Source organism: Moschus berezovskii, chromosome X (genome assembly GCF_049115385.1).
Source record: "Moschus berezovskii isolate FMDL1 chromosome X, NW_MosBer_1.0, whole genome shotgun sequence".
Lineage (NCBI taxonomy): Eukaryota > Metazoa > Chordata > Mammalia > Artiodactyla > Moschidae > Moschus > Moschus berezovskii.
Genome location: NC_142488.1, coordinates 57,006,988 through 57,014,683, shown reverse-complemented (window position 1 = coordinate 57,014,683; position 7,696 = coordinate 57,006,988). Strand labels below are relative to the sequence as shown.

Below are 7,696 nucleotides of genomic sequence, written 5' to 3'. Positions count from 1 at the left end.
GAATTGGTAAAATTATGGTCATAGTACACTGTGATATTACATATGTGTATTTTAATACCTAGAGCAAACATTAAGGAAACTATACAAGGAATTCCCTGTTGGTCCAGTGGTTAGGCCTCTGTGCTTCCACTGCTGGGGGCCTGGGTTCAATCCCTAGTCCAGGAACTAAGATCCTTCATGCCATAAGGCAGGGCAAAAAAAACAAACTATATGAAAGGATATACTCAAAAAAACAATGTAAATCAAAATGGAATTCTAAAAAAATATTCAAGTAACCTACAGTTAGGCAAGAAAAGGAAAACAAAGGAATGAGAAATTGAGGGGAAAACAAAAAGCAAATAAGAAAACATTAGACTTTAGCCCTAAGGTATCTATGACTATGCTAAAGGTAAATAGTATAAATACATGAATTAAAAATATCTCTGTATTTTAATGGCATTTAACAGAATGGCTTTTAAAAATACCCTACTATATGTTATCTACAAGAAACTCACTTCAAATATAACATGGGTAGGTAGAAAGTAAAATGATAGAAAAGGATATACTATTCAAACATTAATTTATAAAACTAGGAGTGGCTATATTAATATAAGATAAAGTAGACTTTGGAGCAAACAAAATTACAGGGATGAAGAGGAATATTACATAGTGATAGAGAGTCAATTCACCAGGAAGACATAGCAATCTTAAATGTGTATGCACCAAACACAGGGCTTCAAAACACATGAAGTAAACTCTAATAGAACTGGAAGGAGAAACAGACAAATCTATAACTATAGTTGGAAACTTCAATACTCATTCTCAGTAATAGAACTACTAGACATAAAATCAGCAAGATTATACAGCTCAACAACATCATAAAACAACAGGACATAATTTATAGGACACTCCACCCAAAAACATCATAATTCACATTCTTTTCAAATACCATTCACCAAGATAGCTCATATTCTGAGTCATAAAACAAACTTCAACAAAATGTAAAAGAACTGATATCATACAGATTATGTTCTCAGACCATAATGGAATCAAATTAGAAATCAATAACAAAGTCAACAGGAAAATCCCCAAATACTAGGAAACTAAATAACACATTTTTCATTAATCTATAGGTTGAAAGGAAATCTCAAGGGAAATTTTAAAAAATACACTGAACTGAATAAAACTGAAAATACAACATATCAAAATTTGTGGAATGTAGCTAAACTAGTGCTGGCATGGGAATTTAGAACTAAATGCTTACATTAGAAAAGAGGAAAGGTCTCAAATCAATCATGTAAGCTCCCATCACAGGAGACTAGAAAAAGAAGGACAAAAGAAAATGAACCCAAAGTGAGCAAGCAGAAGGAAGGAAATAACAAAAATAAGAACAGAAATCAATGAAATTTGAAAACAGGAAAACAATAGAGAAAATCAATTAAACAAAAAGCTGTTTTTCTGAAAAGGTCAATAAAATTTATAAACCTATAGAACTAATTGACTAGGATAAAAAAGACAGAAGTCATAAATCACTAATATCACAAATGAGCCAAAGAAATCTTTCCACAGATCCTGCAGCCAATTGAAAGGAAAATAAAGTTATCAACCCAGTACCCAAAGTCTTTGTAAGAAAGATGCTATGGAAATGTTTGCCTATAGCAAACATACAGTCAATCCATGACCAAAATATTCATTTTAAAATGCCACTATTTGCTTTTCTCTCTCTCTTTTTTTGGCCACATTGTGTAGTTTGTGAGATCTCAGTTCCCTAACCAGGGATTGAACCCAGGCCACAGCAGTGAAAGCCCAGAATCCTAACCACTAGGCCACCAGAGAACACCCCCAAAATGTCACTGTATGGAAAAGAAACTTGCAAATTATTGTATTTCTTTGACATTAGAAACATCTCCCCCCCAAAAAAAGAGCTACCATATGATCCAGGAATTCCACTTCTGAGAATATATCCGAAGGAATGGAAATCGGGATCTCGTGAGATATCTGCACTTCCATGTTCAAGGCAGCAATATTCACAAGAGCCAAGGTATGGAGGCAACCTAAGTGTGTGTCAACAGATCAAGTAATAGATCAAGTAAATATGATATATGTATATATATATATATATATATTTATTTGTACACCATATATTCAAGAATACCATTCAGTCTTAAAGAAAAAAGAGAAGGAAATCCTATTATTTGTTACAACATTGATAAATCTGGAGGGCATTATGTTAAGTGAAATAAGTCAGAGGTAGACAAATACTGCATGGTATCACTTACATGTGAAATTTTTTAAAAAGTTAAACTGATAGAGAATAGAATAGTGGTTGCTGAGGACTGATGGGGTAGGGAAAACGGAGAGATGTTGGTTTAATGGTACAAACTTCCAGGGAATTCCTGGGTGGTCCAGTGGTTAGGACTCTGTGCCTCCACAACAGGGGGCACAGGTTTGATCCTTGGTCTGGGAACTAAGATCCCACATGCCACGTGGGCAAATATATATATATATATATATATATACACAAACATATATATATGTACAAACTTTCAGCTATAAAATGAAGAAGGTCTGAGAATCTAATGTATAACATCGTGAGTATAGTTGATAATACTATATTGTATAATTAAAATTACTAAGAAAGTAGAACTTAAATGTTCTCACCAAAGAAAAAGAAAGGGAGAGTAAATATGTGAGATGATGGATGTATTTGTTTGTTTTAAAGGAATACTATGGGGAATTCCCTGGTAGTCCGGTAACTAGGACTCTGAACTTCGACTGCAGGGGACATGGGTTCAATCCCTGGTCAGGAAACTAAGATCCTGAATGCCATGTGGTGTAAAAATAAATAAATATTTTTTTAAAGGAATGTAAGGGGTTTCCAAGACCATCCCTGTGCTCATGTGCAATGATTCACTAGGACCTCAGCATACAATCAGATTCAAGGCTATTATTTATTACAGTGAAAGAGAACAGAGTAAAATCTTCAAAGGAAAAAGGCACATGGGCAAAATCCAGAGAAAACCAGGTACAAGGTTCTAAGAGTCCTCTCCCAGTGGAGTCAGTCACACAGGATGTACTTACATCCTCCAGCAGAGCTGTGACAACACATGTGAAATGCTGTCTATCAGGGAAGCTCATTAGAAACTTAGTTCCTAGGGTATTTATTGAGAGTTGATCATATAGGCACTCGCTGCTTAGCACTTACCAAAATTCCAGACTCCCAGAAGGAAAGCAGATGATCAACATAAACCATACTGTTTGTACAGTTTAGGCAGAGTGGGATACTCTTATCAGTCCTTGGAATGGGAGGAACTCACCCCAAATCCAAGTTTCCAGATGCCATCAAAGAACCAACTTTGCAAACAGGCCTTTCAAAGGATAATAGTCAGCCTGCTATGTTAACTCTTCCACACAGCTTGGAAATCAGGAGACTTGAATTTTAGTCCCAGCATAAATCACATTTGTACAAACAGTTTAGGCATAGTGAGTCACTCTTATCAGTTCTGGGGATGGTGGAAATCCTCCTGAAATCCCAGTTCCCAGAGGCCCACCAAGGGCCTGCTATGTTAACTCTTTTCTGCACAACTTCTCAACTCATATTATGAGGCCAGTATTCACCTAATACAAAAACCAGACAAACACACTATGAAAAAACTCTCCAAACTTATTTTAGGGACTTTGACACAGAAATCTGCAACAAATTATTAGTGATATAGAATCCAGAAAGGTATAAAAACAATTATACCATCACCAAGTAGGGTTTATTCCATTTATGCAAGATTAGTTAAAAAATCAATATTCAATGGAAACTATGATATCCACCGGAGAAGGCAATGGCAAGCCACTCCAGTACTCTTGCCTAGAAAATCCCATGGATGGAGGAGCCTGGTAGGCTGCAGTCCATGGGGTCGTTATGGGTCAGACACGACTGAGAGACTTCACTTTCACTTTTCACTTTCACACACTGGAGAAGGAAATGGCAACCCACTCCAGTGTTCTTGCCTGGAGAATCCCAGGGACGGGGGAGCCTGGTGGGCTGCCGTCTATGGGGTCACACAGAGTCGGACACGACTGAAGTGACTTCGCATCATGATATCCACAGGCTATAGAAGAAAAATCATATGTTCATATCAAGTAATGTAGAAAAAGCATCTGACAAAATTCACCATTCATTCATGAAAAAAACTCTCAGCAAATTAGGAATAGAAGGGTACCTGCTCAACTTGACATAAAAGCTCTACAAAAACAAACACACAGCAACTAACAGTTTTCTTAATGGTGAAAGATGGACTGTTTCCCCCTAATATAGGGAACAAGGGAAGGATGTCTGCTCAGGCCACTCTGAAAGTTCTCATCTGCACAATAAGGCAAGAAAAGGAAATAAAAGGCATACTGATTGGAACGGAAGAAATAAAACTGTCCATACTCATGGACAACATGATTGTCTATGGAGAAAATCCCAACGAATCTACCCAAAAACCTGCTAAGACTAATTAATAAGTGGATTCAACAAAGTCAAAGGCTTTCCTTAGCTGCTGGTAAGGTACACGATCCTTCTAAGGAAGCTAAGGCCCCATTGGGGTGAGACCCTCACTTCATCTGGGCGACTAGCAGCATGCCTGGCAGCCCCCACCTGGCACTCGCCTGCACCATAGCCTCCTTCTTGGAGCTCACCTGCATCTACTCGGCCCTCATCCTGCAGGACACAGAGTGTAAGATCAATGCCCTCATTAAAGCAGCCGGTGTAAATGTTGAACCTTTCTGACCAGGCTTGTTTGGAAAGGCTTTGGCCAATGTCAACATCTGGAGCCTCATCTGCAACGTGGGGACTGGAGGACTTGCCCCAGCAGCTGGTGCTGATCCCACAGGAGGTTCTGTCCCCTCCACCACTGCTGCCTCCGCTAAGAAGAAAGTAAAAGCAAGGAAAGAAGAATCTGAAGAGTCTAATGATGACATGAGCTTTGGTCTTTTTGACTAAACCTTTTTAGTAACACATTCAATAAAAAGCTGAGCTCTTTGCTGCAAAAAAAAAAAAAAGTCAAAGAATACAAGATCAACACCCCAAATTAACTGTATTTCTATATATTAATAATGAATAAAGAAGCTGAAAATCTAAACACAATATTATTTACAGTCACTCCAAAGAAAATGAAATATGGTATACACTTAACAAAACACGCACACGATCTGCATGCTGAAAATTCCGAAACGCAGTGAAAGAAATCAAAGAATATCTAAATAAACAGAGAGATATATATTGTGTTTATGGGTTAGAAGACTCAGTATAGTATAGATTTCAATTCGCCCCAAATTGATCTATAGTTTCAACACAATTCCTATCAAAATCCCAGCAAGGTTCTTATAGATAGAGACAGGCTCATTCCAAAATTTGTATAGAAAGGCAAAAACCTTGAACGGTTAAAACGGTTTTGAAGAAGAATAAAGAAATACATATCTACAGTAATCAAGACTGTTTGGTGTTGTATGGCAGAAACCAATTAACTCAACATTGTAAAGTGATTATCTTCCAATTAAAAATAAATTTTAAGAAAGACTGGTATTCACAGAGGGATAGACAGGTATAACAGTAAAACAGAATGGTGAACCTAGAAATACCCACCAAACAGTCAAACACAATATGCCCAACTGATTTTGACACAGGTGCAAAAGCAATTCAATGGAGGAAAAAACAGTTATTTTAACAAATTGTGTTTCAGCCATCAGACATTCATAGGCAAAAATATGAACCTCGACCTCAAGTTCACATTTTATACAAAAATTAATTCAAATGAATCATGGCCTTATATGTAAAATATAAAACTATAATACTTTTACAAGGAAATACAAGAGAAAATTTTGTGGGACTTAGGGCTAGGTGAAATTTTTCTCAGACATGACACCAATTCATGATACATAAACGCAAACATTGATAAGTTGTACTTAATCAAAATTAAAATTTTTGACCTTCAAAATCTTTTAAGAGGATGAAAAGACCAGTTACAGACGAAAAAATACTGAGATAAGCTCACTTATCTGACAGAGAACTTGTATCTAGAATATATAAGGAATTCTCAAGATGTAATCGGCAGGGCTTCCCTGATGGCTCAGTAGTGAGGAATTTGCTTGCCAATGCAGGAAACACGGGTTTGATCCCTGGTCCAGAAAGATCCCACATGCCAAGGAGCAACTAAGACCCTGAGCCACAACTATTGAGCCTGTGCTCTAGAGCCTAGGAGCCACAACTACTGAACCCACGTGCCCCAACTCCTGAAGTTTGCATGCCCTGGAGCCCGTGCGCCACAACAAGAGAAGTCACTGCAATGAGAAGCCCCCGCTTGCCACAACTAAACACTGCATAGCAACAAAGACCCAGCAGAGCCAAAATTGAAAAAAAAAATTTTGTTTAATGTTATGGGCAAAATACATGAGCAGACATTTCACTAAAGTGGATATACAAACAGCAAATAAGCATATAAAAAGATGTTTAACAACATCAGCTGTTGGGGAAATGCAATTTAAACAAAGAGGTATCACAACACATCTATTAGAATGATGAAAATAAAAACATAGTCACAATACCAAATGCAGGCAAAGATGTAGAGAAACTGGATCTCTACATTGCTGGTGGGAATGTAAAATGGTATAGACAGTCTGGAAATTTTTGGCAGTTTCTTATAACGCTAAACATACACATACCATTCAATCCAGCAATTGCACTTCTGGGCATTTGTCACAGAGAAGTTAATGTTTACACAAGAAAGTCTACATGAATATTCATCCAAGTTTTATTCTTATACACAAAAATTGAAAATAACCCTAATACCCATTCACGGGTGAATAGTTAAACTGTAGTACATCCATAGCAATACTACCACTCAGCAATAAAAAGGAATGATCTATTGATATGTGCAACTACTTGGATGAATCACAAGGAAATGATGCTGAGTGAAGAAAAGCCAGTTTCAAAAGGTATGATTCCATTCACATGTGATAAAATTGCACACACAGACACAGAAATGAGTGCATTTAAAACTGGTGAAATCTGAGTAAGGACTGTGGCTTGTACCAATGTCAATATCTTGGTTATGTAAGATATTACCATTGGGGAAAATTGGGTGAAGAGTACTTGAGACTGTTCTATAATAATTTTTTTAACAGATCCTGTGAATCTATAATTATTTCAAAATAAGTTAAGCATAATATTGAGGTAGGGATTCCCTGGTATCTCAGCTGGTAAAGAATCTGCCAACAATGCAGGAGACTTGGGTTCCATCCGTGAGTTGGGAAGATCCCGGGAGGAGGGCATGGCAAACCACTCCAGTATTCTTGCCTGGAGAATCCCCATGGACAGAGGAGCTTGGTGGGCTACAATCCATGGGGTCGCAAAAAGTCGGACACGACTGAGCGACTAAGCACAGCACAGTCCAGCAATACTGAGGTAAATAAAAAGAGAATAATAAATAAATGAGGTAAGTTTGAAGGACCACGAATATTTTAGAATTCACATATTTGCACATTATGAAATAGAACTACATCTTTAATATTGAAAACAGAAAAAATACAAAAAGAGCCCACATGTTTGTTTAGCCTAGAAATGTGAATGAAAATTACAATTATGAGTTCATGGTAAAGAGTTTGCTGCTTAAACATCTGTATGAGTCAGTTTTCCAACCGAGATAGACACACAAAGACGCACACACAGTCACACTTTTATTCA

The 7,696-nt window shown here is 37.2% G+C and overlaps 1 pseudogene; it reads left to right on the top strand.

Annotated features, from left to right (window-relative positions):
* The first annotated feature begins 4,453 nt into the window (after nucleotides 1-4,453).
* Nucleotides 4,454-4,990, top strand: LOC148773324 (large ribosomal subunit protein P1 pseudogene; annotated as a pseudogene).
* The last annotated feature ends 2,706 nt before the right edge of the window (nucleotides 4,991-7,696 follow it).